This window comes from Mustela nigripes, chromosome 3, assembly GCF_022355385.1.
Source record: "Mustela nigripes isolate SB6536 chromosome 3, MUSNIG.SB6536, whole genome shotgun sequence".
Taxonomy (NCBI): Eukaryota; Metazoa; Chordata; class Mammalia; order Carnivora; family Mustelidae; genus Mustela; species Mustela nigripes.
The window spans coordinates 140,979,237-140,993,773 of NC_081559.1; the positions used below are offsets into that span (position 1 = coordinate 140,979,237).

Here is a 14,537-nt window from a genome sequence, read left to right on the forward strand (position 1 = left end):
AGTGTTAATGGTTATAGGGAACAGATCACAAAAACTGTGCCACTTTGTGAATGTCTTTTGTTTGGTGTCAAGCAGGGGCGATCTAGACTGTGTGTGTATGTGTGTGTGTGTTCTGTTGTTTTTCTGTAAATTTTGAGTAAACACACTCTCCCTTAGCATCAATTGAAAGTCTTCTCTTTAACTCAGTGGTTTTTTGCATGACCTTTCCCAGCTAGTAATGTTTTTATTCCTCCACTGGGTGTGGCGCGAATAAAAATGTTCATTAAATGGCAAATATACTTTTATCTTTGCTGGAAAGGACTATGCAGATGTGATGACTATGGGCAACTGGTGAGCACCATTTATTACACAACTTGTCTTGACTTTTTCTAAACCCTAATTACTGGTTAATTTATTTTGTGAGTTTGTTTACTGGATTGGCTTGATTGTCTTGGTTCTTGTACAAATGTAACAGATTCATTTCTATGATGAATAACTTGGTAACTTATTAAAAAGTTCTTTTGTCTAGAGGATATTAAAATTCAGAAAATATTGCAAACCATTAGTCATTGTAACAAGCTGTAAATATGATTACAAAATCCATTTTGCAAGTGTTATCTATTGATTTATACTAGAAATCAGTGATAACTCTACTATCAGGAGTCAACCAGCGAGTATAATACCTATGGCTTTTCTAATACTATTTCAAACTATAAACACACAGCAAAAAGGGTAGATTGTGCATCTCTAGATCAGGTGCTGGAATTACTTATTTGTATTGGGGCTGGCACTGTTAGTTTGGGTTGTTTCTTGAAGTTCAAATTCTAGATTGACGTACTGAGCGTAAAAACCTGTGGACGTGGCGTGAGAATCTGTAACATTGTTCCTGTGATATCAGTGCTCTGTGGATCAATAACGAAAGCGTTAGATTTAGGTTACACAGTTTGAGGGGAGTAGCAGCCCAGTGTAAGATGGCAAGCTTCTAAGTCAATGCTATTGGAAATAAAATATACAGGATTAATTGTATTATAATTCATAGGCTTTACCATTCGGTTGTCAACTCTTTTTTTTTTTTTTTCCTGTTGATACCTGACCTATTAAAACTTTTAGAATACCTGGGCGAAAAAAACAAACATTAGGTTTGTATAAATAATAGATCTCGACCCTGGGAGCTATATAGAATATTCATGAACTGTTTATATTCACGCAGCTCCTCTAACACTTTAAATTAACATGTTGTGAATAGAAGATATAAATGTACAAATTTTTCTATTTTATTGATCTCATGTGGGAAGCTAAAGAAAGGTAGAGTGTTACTGTTTATTTTCTCAGGAAAGGTTGTTTTATCTAATTGTTTGATGATTATTTAAACGTGTGTGTATCTGTGGCTGTTAAGTTTATTCATCCTTTCCTTGACTATGAGTTGATCTCCCTCACTATCTGCAGAGCAATTTGCTAAGTGTCAGAGTTAGTGTTGAAGTTTCTTTTCAGGGGGAGTTGGATATTGCCTTCGAATGTAACAACCAAATGAGATAAAAGCTTGTTTATAAAGAAGGCTTTAAAGCAGAGAGAGCTTGAGATCCCAGAACGAAAGAATAGATGTACTCTTCCCTTAACAATGTTATAAAGTCCTATAAAAATGTACTTGTCCCCCCCTCTTCTTTATTTGCTTATCTCTTAAATGCTCAAGTGTCTTTGCAGGCTAGTGTCTAAAAAATGGTCCGCCAACAAACAAAAACATACTTCAAACAAACTTACCTTGAATTAAAAGAAGATTGAGGAGATAAATATTTGAGCTACTGAAACTGGGTATTGGACAATCGAACTATATTATTTTGTATTATCCTTCAAGGGGCATTCATTATTTCTAGTAGTAACTAGGAAAATACTCCAGAGTAGTAGTGTGTTGAGGGTGCCTTTTTGAAACTGATTTACAGAAACTGTCTGAGTCAGATATAGAGGATTTTCAAGTGTAGTAATGAGAATATTAGCAAGCTTGGTTGGCTTGTGTCAGCAAAATGAAATTGCTTCATAAGTAACATTAATTGCTTTTAAATGAGAACTTAACAAATTGGCCTGGGCCTGGGAAAAAAAAAATGATGGTTTGTAATAGGCTAAAATATTAAAATTAGACTTAAAATAGTTTCTGAGTTAATGACTAGACAATAATCTCCTATATAAAATTCATTTTCATTAGGAGTTTAATTTACATCATTTTGCATCGTGAATTATTCAGACTTTAAGGGAAAGTGACAAGTAGCAGTTTTAAGACAAATACAGAGCTGTGAGAAAACAGCTTTCCTTGTTATTGACAACATATTGATTCATAACACTCTAAATGTGGTGATGTGTCCGTTCAATTTGAATAGACCACTTCACCTCTTGCATTGTCAACCTGGAGCAGTATTATGAAAAGAAGTGGGTGTCCTTATTCCAGTTTAAGGAGGTTAAAGGTTAAAGGTTAAGGGTTAGCTTAAAAGCATCATCTGCCTAGCTGCTTAACTTTAAACTGATCAATTTAATGAAAATCTGTTTTACAGATGTTGTTTTAATGTATTTGGCAGGATTTAGGCAGCTTTAACATTAGACGTATGCTAGTAAAAATTATTTCTTTATTTGACCAGAACAACACCTTTCCTTTTATGTTTAAGGTAGAAGGCTTGCGGGTTATGGTATTTTGGCAAAGGACCGAGAGGCAGAATGTGTTGATGATCTTTCCATATGGACTTAAAAAAGAATACCTTTATGTCTATTGCTAACTATGACTGCAAAAACAAACAAAGCTGTATTCATTTTTTTGGCAGCATTATTTTCCTTAGAATTTTTTAAAAAAGGAATTTTGTTATTGTTAAGGAAATCTTACTCACTTCTTCAAGCAGAATTCTCTGAAGCCCTGAGCACTATTCAATTTTGATTTTTCCTCCAGAAATTTTAATGGTGAAGCAAAATTGGTCTAGGAATTTAAAACAATAAAATGAAACTACAGATTGTCCCTAATCTTCTCCTTCCATGTATAAAAGTGTATTTAAGTGAGATTAACGAATACTGAGTGCATAGATAGCTACCGTCATTGTCGTAAGGTAAAGTGTGCACGTACGTGTACCTACATCAACATCCAGATCTGGATAGGATGCGAAGGCAGTGTGTCTTAGCTAACCACTTTATTGGATTTGATTATATTCTTCTAACTTCACACCTTTGCGTCCTCTACAAATTCTTGTTAGTTGGTATTCACAGAATACATCCTCAATATTTGTAGGATGAATAAGTAAATAGCCTGAGGTAAGTATTAAAGAAACCTTGTTACTTCCAACCCTCATTAAAAAAAAAAAAATTAAATGCATTACAATCGGTCTCTTCCTTAAATGATCCCCAACTTTTTCTAAAGAATTGAGTAAAAAGTTATAACGGAAACCACTTAGCACTACATATTCAAGCCTCAGAAGAACAAATAACGACTTTGGCCATATTTCAGTTTTACAGTTAAGTTTATTCTTGGCTCAGAACGGACAAGACTTTTCCAGCTAGCTGATTGGTTTACCCCCATCCTAGGTAGGGCTTGCAAATCCTCTCGCCACACCTGCACGTCAGCTGCTCTTATAATATTATATGTATTTTTAAGTGAGGTGTTCACAGCTTTGCTGGTTCAAAGTCAAAAGCTTAATCATACCAGCCTTTTTCCTTCCTGCATCTGCTAGTAGTGAAGCAGAATAGTCTGTCTGAATTCCATAATGCTATTTTCATATTTGGATTTCAAATTGGCTGAGAACAGTGAATGAATCTCTTGTCTCCATGGTGAGCAAAAGAACACACATGGGATTTAGTCCTAGGTAACTTTTAGTGTAACATTCCCCCAAGGAACATTTTTGGAGTTTTCTCATTATCCATGTTATGGATGAAAGCATCCGGGTTAAGAACTAAAATCAAGGTGTGGGGGAGGGTCACAGAAGAGAATGCAAAGAACCACGTTGGGAAAAGTATGTGGCAAGGAAATAAAATATGGAATAATTAGCTTCACCTACATTTTTTTTTTTTAACTAGTAGGAAATAATAACCCGATCAGTTTGGAATTAACAAAGAATCACAAGCATTTTCATTTCAATAGGCCTGGGTCCAACTTTGCAATTTAAAATCAAATACACCAGATATGTACCGTTTCAATTATTGAACTGTCATTGTCCCGGTGTGATGGTAAAAGAGGTCAGGAGATTGTGTGGTACGCATTTGCATAAAAGTCATTGTGCAGAAGGAAATTGGAATATGTGTGTGTATCTAAGAAACCAAAACAGGTTTTTCTTAATCTTATTCTAGTCATTTGTTTAGATGAAGAAAGCTGTTTTCAGAGATAAACAAAAGTTATTCTTTTCTGTTGCCAAACAACCTGAATATGGAAATTTTTTATACTTTTGGGTATTAGTTTCAGATTTATGTTTCTTTCAAGGTTGAAATGCACTATGAAATTTAATTCCGGTTGCAGGATTTCTTTTTAAAAAAGTAATCACAACTCAAATTATTCTATTGTGTTTTCATATGAAAAGACAAGGCAGAGGTTGAAAAAAAATCAGTTTCTGTGGTGGAACAATAATGTGTGCTTCCATAATACTTATAACTAATAAATACGCAGATCAAATAGAGAGGAGCTGGTTAGCTAATAGCAACTAATAAATCACTGCTGTTTTCAGATCGCAGTGTAATTGGCCAACCCTATCTGCTATGTCTCCTTCTGTTTTTAAGCCTGACATTTGCTGAAGCGTAGCTATGTGTTACAGGACGGCTACTCCAGCACAAATAGGGACTTTCTCACTGCTTTCCCGTGGCAAGTACTATATTACATTGTGAACTGAGAACCTCTTTGTACGCCCCTGGAAAAAAAAATCACTAAAAGTCTGTCTATCCAAATATAAAATGTGTATGTTAATGCACGTCAGCCCCTAAATGGATTACTTTAGACCAGGCATTAGCAAGTTACTACATCCATGTCAGAACTGATAAAGTGATTTTTAGTGTGTGAAATTGTTAACCAACCCAGACAAAATTTTGAGAAAGCCAAGTGTGCAAAGGAACCTTCCCATTTTATCTTTGGCGTGTCTTTCCTTGACCAGCGCTACCATCTCCCAACACGTCAGGCACACGCTAGTATGCTCTTCTCTGTTTGTCTGAAATCCTTACTGTTTTATCCCACCTGGATCTTCTCTTCATGGAAGTGCTCCATGTTGCAGGATTACCCATCTAATTCCCCAAAGAAAACTAGCATTCTCTTAATTAAGGGGAAAGCAGCCGTTTGATAAAAGCAGAATAGTGCAGCCAAAGGTGTAAATGACTTTCAAGTCTTTTCCTGGGTGCATTCTGTTTTGAAGGAACTGCTCAAACTGGATAAATATTCGAATGTGTGAGGGGGTGTAGTGATGTTGCCAGGGATGGGGATTGGGTAGGGCAGAGCCCCACTTTGAGAGCTTCCCTCACTTACCTCCTTCCGAACCCACACTGCCTCCCACACATCAAACAGCCTCTCATCTCAGAAACACAGTAAAAAATTTGACACTACTATTCACTTCACCTCAGGACCATGTCAAGTCATACTTTATGACTTATATTATGGTTTTTGTGTAACTTGTGTTCATTCTGTCTCATGTGAGGTGTAGGTATGGTTTAACCAAAAGTAGTAAATCGCTGATGCGTCACCCGCCCCGAGGTCATTTAGGTAATGCAGACAAAGGTGTTACCTCATAATTAATGTGCTCTTTCCGTGTGCTTCTTTGGCTTCAGTGTAATAGTCCCTGTCAGTGGAGCTTGTTTAAAATTGCTGAAATGTTCAAATGGGTGCTAGGATGCCACGCGGTAATGCAGCCAGAGTCATATGTTAACCAGGCCTCGCGCTGCTGAAAGGGTCTTGGCCCGGGGTGGAGTGGGGAGGAGCTGGCATGTGCATAATGACCGTGGTTCTGCTTCCAGAACATCTGGCCTGCCTGAGTTCTACTGGAAATGCTTTACCAAGTTTGCTTTGAGTCTGAGCCTATGCTCAGGCTGAGTTCAATTAGACGTGGAGATTTGTTCATTATTCAGATAATTCAAGCCTTAAAAGGCACTTTTCCCAAATTATCAGTGTATTTCAGGAGAGCTCTTGACGATAAGACTTATTCAAGTAAGAGCAGCGATGGAGGCCCAGCCCTCCATAGCCTATGAGGAAGCATCTTCACAGATCCTATAACCTCAGAGGAATGTGGGGATTGGTAGGGGCCCAAGGGCTGGTGTTCTGTTCGCAGAATACCTGAATGATACCCCAAGTTTTATACTTCTCATAGACACAGAAGCATTGATTGAACACTTACTGTGTGCCAGCTCATGGTCTCTGTTGATGGAAGTTGTGTCCCATTAATATGGTAGGGTGTAAGCCATCTTCTCTAGGGTGATGCTTCCAAGCTCACTCTGTTCTTCCAGTGGCAGGGGGAGTAATAAAATTAAGGTTTGGACCCCATACACTAGCCATCAAAAGCTTCCATGCTTTTATTTGACAGTGGCTGGTCAAAGGACTGAGTGTGACTGCTCTGTTGGGTCATCAGTAGTTGTAGGGCACTGTCACTTGATCATCTCGACTTCTTGTTGCTGTCTTGCATTGCAAGACTTTATTGATCAGTTTTAGACAAGGGTCATGGTGAGAATTTAAGGCAGTACAGAGCTTTTCTAATAGTTGGCACATTTATGGTTTCTTCATACGTGAGGATGATGCTACTGATGTATGACCTAGAAAATGAAGAAGAAAACCACTTAATAAAGAATGCAAAATGTTAGATTACAATGTCAGTCAACCCCCTTATAGGATCAGGATGCTAATTCAGTTTGACTTTTGAAGAATCTTTGTGAGTTCAGTTTATAATACTGTCAGAGTTCTCCTTCAAGAAAAATTATTACAAGGACAAGATTGTTATTATCCTAGATAATAACAGCTACATGTGGCAACATTTTGTTTCACGTGGTTTTATAATCTTATATTAATATTCTAGTTTCCTTATCTTTAAGGAAAAATACTTTTGTAGCTTTGAGTATAATATATGTATTATATTAAATATGTACATGTCAATATAAAAGTATATTGGGCCATACACACAATACTTTATTGATTCATATTTTCCTAAAGTCCTTCTTTGAGTGGAAACATTAGGTAGCATAGAATATGCAACTCTCCCTTCTTGTTGCTTACAGAATAAATGTCAAGGTTGTGTTTTCCCATTAGGCAATCTTTTAAAGAGTAATGTAGAGGAAGGTTAAAGTTGAAAAATTCTATGTCTCTGGTTATCTGCTGATAAAATTAGTGGAATGCAGAGCTGAAGATGGAAAGAAATGAGTTATTGATAGGTACAACTGTACTGCTTAACTCAGGTTTGGGAGGGAAGCTTTTAAAGTTTTAAAATATTGATTTTTTCATCCATGATTGTGTCCTGTGTCAAGAAGAGCCTCATTTATAAATAGATTTGGCAATTTATTGTCTATGTATGATTGATGAGATACTGGGACGATATCTTACCAATAATATCCCCTCTTCTGATGCCAAATATTCTGTCAAAGGCAAAACCATATGGATAATTGACTTCCATTTATCTATTTAAAAAGAGGACATAGGCTGACAACAATCATAAGAAGTTAGACTTTTCCTTTGTATTATCTGATTTTACTCTTCCTAACCGTTATGTGTTACTGTTCCCATTTTGACATATGGGAAATTGAAATTCAGAACAAAATACCTTGTTCAAGTCCTCACAGACGGTAAGGGCCTGTGCTTGAGTTCTAGCCCACATTATGAGGCTCTGTTAATAAGAAAACTTTCCATTGCACTTGAGGATAGGAAGAGCAGAGAGTGGGAAAGGAAAAGGAAGGCCAGAGTGCCGGAGGCAAACATAACAGTTTTGTCTAGGGCTTAATCATTTCGGAGCCCACTCTTATTCCTTCAAGTTAGCAGATTCCCTTAAGGACCCTGCAGATATGATGTGACGCAAGAGCTGGCCAGTGTGAACATAGCCAGCTAGAATGATGAACTTCACACCTGTTGGGTCACCGACAAGTGGAAAGGAGCAACTGCTGGTTAAAATTGTTGCCTGAGTATCTCTTGCCACAGTGGAATTCTTTCCCTTTCAAGAAACTTCTTTTTGCTGGCATTTTTGGGTGTTTGGTGTATTAAATAGAAAGAACTAATAGAATATTTATCACTTCTAGTGCCTGAGCTCTCAGGGCTTGCAAGTTAAGCACCTTTGGAAGCGGCATTAATTCATTCAGGTCGCCAGGGTATTTCAGCAGTAATGTACTAAATGGTACCCCGCTGACCTGAAAGAGGGAATGTGCCTCCCTAAGCATTTAACTTCCTAAACAGGAACAACTAAAGCACAGTCTACTCTCTGCCCAGAGCTCAATTCCCTTTTCCTGGCATCCTTATAACTACTGGAGGGAGTCCTATTCACTTGCTACTTACTTACTTAGTTTAAAAAAAACATATATCTTGTTTGGATTATTATTATTATTATTATTTTGCTTTTATTTTTCAATTCTTACTTTCATCCATTTTAGTTACAAGGTTCCAGAAATTTTCTTTTCACTGTATGTTTCTTTTCTTTTTTAAGATTTGTTATTTATTTATTTGACAGAGGGAGAGAGATCACAAGCAGGCAGGGCAGTAGGCAGAGAGAGAGGAGGAAGCAGGTTCCCTGCTGAGTGGAGAGCCCGATGCGAGGCTCCATCCCAGGACCCTGAGATCATGACCTGAGCTAAAGGCAGAGGCTTAATCCACTGAGCCACCCAGGCACCCCTCTACTGTATGTTTCTAATGCATTCCCTTCCTCTCTCTCCTTGAAATTTTGTTAATGATTCCAAAGTAAAGCCCCAAATCTCCTTAGAATTATTCTCATTGACTCAACTTAAGAGATGCTGGGGGTAAAATCTTGCGTTCCTGAACCTGGCTGCCTCTTCCTGCAAAAAAGTGTCAGTCATTAACGTTGTTGCAGTTGACCACTTTCATTAATGAAACGTTCTTCTATTGAAAAGCAAGAATTGTCTCTGTTTGGGAATGACAGAATTGTTAGCAATACGGAGTCTCCCAATATCTGTAACTGGTGTGTGTGTAAAGCATGCAAACACAGTCTGATAATTATAATGCCTAGTACCTTTCAAAGGCTTCAGATATTTCTAGCTATTCATTTGGCACACCTGAAAATAACACCAGCATATGTCCTTAGGGCCTAAAACCATTCATTGTTCAACTGTGAGAAATCAGGTAGCAAGTCTGATTGCCATCACCTCTGAAAGAGAGTCAGTTTTCAAGGCATCTCCTTTAAACTCAACATCTATTAGCACTTACCACTGAGTAGTAAGTGACACCAGACGTGGGGAGGGGAAAGAGGATTCTTAATTTTCACATCAAATAAATAGTGTTTTTTTTTTTTTAATTAAAGATTTTATTTATTTGACACAGAGAGAGAAATCACAAGTAGGCAGAGAGGCAGGCAGAGAGAGAGGAGGAAGCAGGCTCCCTGCGGAGCAGAGAGCCCGATGTGGGGCTCGATCCCAGGACCCTGGGATCATGACCTGAGCCGAAGGCAGAGGCTTTAACCCACTGAGCCACCCAGGCGCCCCAAATAGTGTTGTTTTAAAAAATAAAATTAACATGCCAAAATAGGAATGATGCAAACACCAGAATATACATTTTAGAATTTGGTTTGCTTGGTGAATCTCTATTACACGTGCTTTAGAAGGGAGAAAATGGTCTCCTCTTTACTATGTCATACTTTTTAAACCAAGGCCCCTCAGTGTCCTTTGAGAAATAATTTGGCTAAAAGCAAGTTCTGGGTTATTATTACTTTTTGTTTATTATAATTTTTAATAGTACATTAAGTAATTTTAAAAAACCGTATTTGGATGGAACAATTGTACCAAGTTTTTCCATGATGAGTATTCCCTGAGAAGAATAACCAAATAACCAAACTCATAACCAAGTTCCTGAAAAATAGACCCAAGGGGAATTCATAAATAACTTTTTTTCAGAGAAATATGGTCATTGGCTCTCGTTATTCCTTAAATATTAGAAAAACCAAGATGGGCTTTATGAAGAATTACTTAGTTTTTAGAGTGCTCATTCTCAACATCTTCAACTCATAAATGCAAAAACGTGTTCCTAATTGCTTAATTTTATAGACAATTCTTTAGATACATGTTTCCAGATAGACCCTCAAGTATAGTATTTACTTATAAGTCTTTATGACACGTACTAGGTAATTTTGTTGCTGCTTCTTCTCCTTCTCCTCCTCCTCTTCCTCCTCCTTCTTCTTTTTTGGCTTATTAGTCAGATTTTCTTTATTTTTTTAAATTAACATATAATGTATTATTTGTTTCAGGGGTGCAGGTCTGTGATTCATCAGCCTTACACACTTCACAGCACTCTCCATAGCATATGCCCTCCCCAATGCCATCCCCCAACACCCCATCCCTCCCCCCCTCCCAGTTACCCTCAGTTGGGTTCCTGAGATTAGGATTCTCTTATGGTTGTCTACTTCCCCAGTCCCATCTTGTTTCATTTTCCCCTCCCTTCCCCCATGACCCCCTGCCCTGCCCTCTTGTAGAACTATGGCTACCCCTTTAATTATGATGGCTTGATAACTTACTGGAAAATCATTGATACAGAAGTACATGGAAATTAACACATATATACATACATAGATATACATGTTAACACTTTTCCAAAAAGTGAACAATTTAATCCTTTATCAATGGGTGTAGAAAAATGCGGATATAGGGGCATCTGGGTGGTTCAGTTAGTTAAGTGTCTGCCTTTGGCTCAGGTTATGATCTCAGGGTCCTGGGATCTAGTCCCATGTTGGCTCTCTGCTCAGCGGGGTGTCTGCTTCTCTCTTTCCCTCTCAAATAAATAAATAAAATCTTAAAAAGAAAAAGAAAAATGTGGATATATTCAGGTCTCATGTGTTAAGTAGTTGAAAAGGCAAAATGCCAGTACTCCAGTAATGGTTTCAGTACATATCCAGGGACACCTACTTATAATTATTTTATTCAAACTGTAGAAAAAATTGCATACATCCATATGTGTGTGTGTGTGTGCGCACATGAGCACACGTGTGTGTGTGTGTGTGTAAGAGAGAAAGAAGAATACAGTATATGAAGACATGTTTTTAAAAAATTGATGAAGATCACAAGTTAATCATTAATACCCACTTACTCCGTTTTTAAGTAAATGGCAGAAATCTCTTCCTGCATATTGTAAGTGTTCTCAGTTTCTAGAGATAATAAACCTTTGATGATGTTGTGCAAGACTCGTCAGCAAGCACTGAAATCAGTTCTGTATGTACACATGACTAATCAAAGGTTCAGGGAACAGGATATGATTTGGTAAAAGTGATAGGTTTCCAAAAAGTAAATGGCCTTACTAATTGTGGGAGCACATTAAGCCTTTTTTCTCCTTAAAAAAGGCAGGGTCTAGTCCCCCATTGGAGCAGATATCCTTTCACAAAGCCTTAAGCACTACGTGTTTTTAAAAATTATCTTTAAAAGCAAAGGTGTTCTCAAATGAATGCCTACCTAATTAGTGCTCTATTCTTTTCTTTGTCTTAAAGTTACAACAGATACCATAAGACGTTTAGACTCAGAATGATCTTTGAAACTCAGGGAACTGGGTAACCAGAACAAGTATCTTCTTAAGACAATCAAATGTATGATGTCCACAGTGGAAAAATGATGGAATAAGACAACAATCTCAATAATTAAGCAGGACATTATATAGGAAAATGTGACTACAGGTTTCAAGAAGTCAGTTCTAAATCAGAAACGGAAGGAACTAAAGTTATATGCTACAAAATCTACCATGTGAACAGTACAATGAATGTTGTCTTCTGTTTTGTGGGTTTTAAAAAATTTGCATATATATTGATATAGAATTTGTATTTATTGAATATGATTGATAAAGAATTCATATCCCATGCAATCCAACCATTTAAATTACACAATGAAATATTTCATTTTTTAAAAAAGGTATTCGAAGTAATCTCTATGTCCAATGTGGGGCTCAAACTTACAACTCTAAGATCAAGAGCCCCATGCTTCCCCGACTGAGACAGGCGGGCACCCCACAATGAAATGGAGTTATTTTTAAGACTAGTCACAGAAGTATGTAGCCATCAACACAATCAATTTCAGAGCATTTTCAACACTCCAGAAAGAAATCCTGTCCAATTTAGTCCACCCCTGAATAATCCTATCCCTGATCTCCTGCCCCTAGGCAGCCACAAGTTGCTTTCAGTTTGTGTAGATTTGCCTGTTCTGGGCATTTCATATAAATGGAATCTATACGATATGTGGTACTTTATGACTGACTTCTTTCACTTAGCATAATATTTTCAAAATTCATCCATATTGTAGTGTGTCTCTGTATTCATACCTTTTAATTTAATTTTATTTTTAATTATTTATTTAAATGCTGTTTACTTAACCTATGCTATATTATAAGGGTACAATTTAGTGATTCATCAATTGCAGATAACACCCAGGGTTCATTACCTCAAGTGCCCCCCCTTAACGCCCATCACCCTGGTACCCCATCCTCTCACCCGCCTTCTTAGCTTTCTATTATAGGATTTCCATTGTATGGATAAACTGCATTTTCTTAATCCTTTCTTCTGTGAGTGGCGTTTCTACTTTTTGGCTATTAGGAGTAACGAGGCTGTGAACATTTATGGACAAGTGCTTCTGTGGACATATGTTTTTGTTTCTCTTTGATATTCATCCAAGATTGGCATTGCTGCATTGGCTGTCACTGTGTCAACTTCACTGTCATTTCTGCCAGTTACTTCTTATTTTGTACCTGGTCAGCTCCTTCCTTTTCTTTAATTCTTTAAATATTTCTTTTCCTTCTTTCTTTTCTTCCCCCCCCCCCCCCAATCACCCAACCTTATGCATCTTCTACTCTACTTCAGGGAAGAAATTAACACTAACATTTCCTGAGCACTTATTAGGTGGTGGATAATCATCTTCTAAAGTTAAAAAAATAACTAACTCACTAAATAAAACAGCAACCCTATTAGGTCATTACTATTATTATGCCCATTTTGAAGATGATGAATTAAAGCAATGAAAGCTTAATTTATCCAACAGGACATAGCTGATAAGAGTGACAACAGAGTCAGGATTTGAACTCATTTTGACCGATTCCAGCACCCACGGTCTTAAACAGGACATTGTGTCACAACAAAGCTCTTCCATTGAGAAGGATGCCTGGAGTGGAAGGTCTTGTTCATGGCAGAAGGGATGGAAATGATAGTGTAATTATAATTGTCAATCTTTGAGAAGGATGTGAATCCCCTGAGAGAGAAAAAGAAATAATTATGAGGTAGATAGAGATTGAGATAGTTTGGGATAGCAAATTAGAAAAAATCTCTGGTAACAGTATATACTTAAGTTCTTTTTTTCTTTTTTTTTTTTTGGGGGGGGGGGAAGGTTCTTAGCATTTACTTTGAAAAATATCTAGAACTGAATTCTCCTTATTTGTGGGAATGCAAAATTGGAATATCTTATGATAACTTAAATTTACTGAAGGAGTTTTGTTAGATTGATGTTCTAGTAATACACAAATGCTTATTTGTTCTCGTTCATTGAAAACAGGCTGTGCTGAACCCTAGGGTGAGTAAGACAGACACAAAGGGTATATGATTCAGTTCCTGTCCTCAAGGAGCTCACCAGTCTTTAGAAGAAAATATATAATGCTTTTTATTTGTGCTTTTTTTCACTTGTGATTTTGCCCTGTTTAACAGCCTTTCTGAATTCCAGAAGTTTGCAGAGACATTTTTAGTACTTTCTATAACACATTTTAGCAATGTTTACTCCTTTGTGTCATCTAGAAAGTTAATATTTAGATTTCCTGTGGTATTGGGAGAAAGAATTAGATTCCTGCCTTGTAGAACTTTGACAGAGAGTGGTTATTTGCTTTCACACCAGTAAAGGTGTTGTCCTATTGTTGAAAAATAATGTATAGTATCAGTATAATTTGAGTTTTTGCTCTCTTTTGCCTCTCCCTCCTCACCTATGTGATGTTTGTGAGTGTGATTTTTATGTTTTCATAATGGATAAACTGAAATATTAGTTGGTACTTTTTTTAGCTAACTAGAAGAATTTTCTTTTTGTAGGTATAAAGGCAGAAATACAATTTTTTAAAAATACCTGATCTAATTAGTTACTAGTAAAATAGTCTTAATATTTTATAGCTATTGAGATATCATCCTATTTTATTCAGCAATTATTAATGTGCCTTGAAGTTTTCAATTTCCAAAGACCTTCTGATCTTCATAAAGCCTATTGACATGGGTAGGTTGGGCTGGTATAGTCAGGGGTTGGGCTGCCAGTGTTCCTACTGTTAGAACATAGCATTGCATAATTTCTCCTTTCTGTTTTACTATGAAAAAAAAATTAAGGAGAAATTGTGCAAGAAACATGATAAGCTCCCATATTATCTCATGCTAAAAGATTCTCTGGAGCTGCTTTCTTGAGATTAAAACACAGTAAAAACAGAAATTGCC

The 14,537-nt window shown here is 36.9% G+C and overlaps 1 protein-coding gene across 1 annotated transcript in view; it reads left to right on the plus strand.

The window, feature by feature from the left end:
- Nucleotides 1–14,537, plus strand: part of ZFHX4 (zinc finger homeobox 4) — a 156,528-nt gene that overhangs the window by 4,366 nt on the left and 137,625 nt on the right. The window lies entirely within an intron of this gene.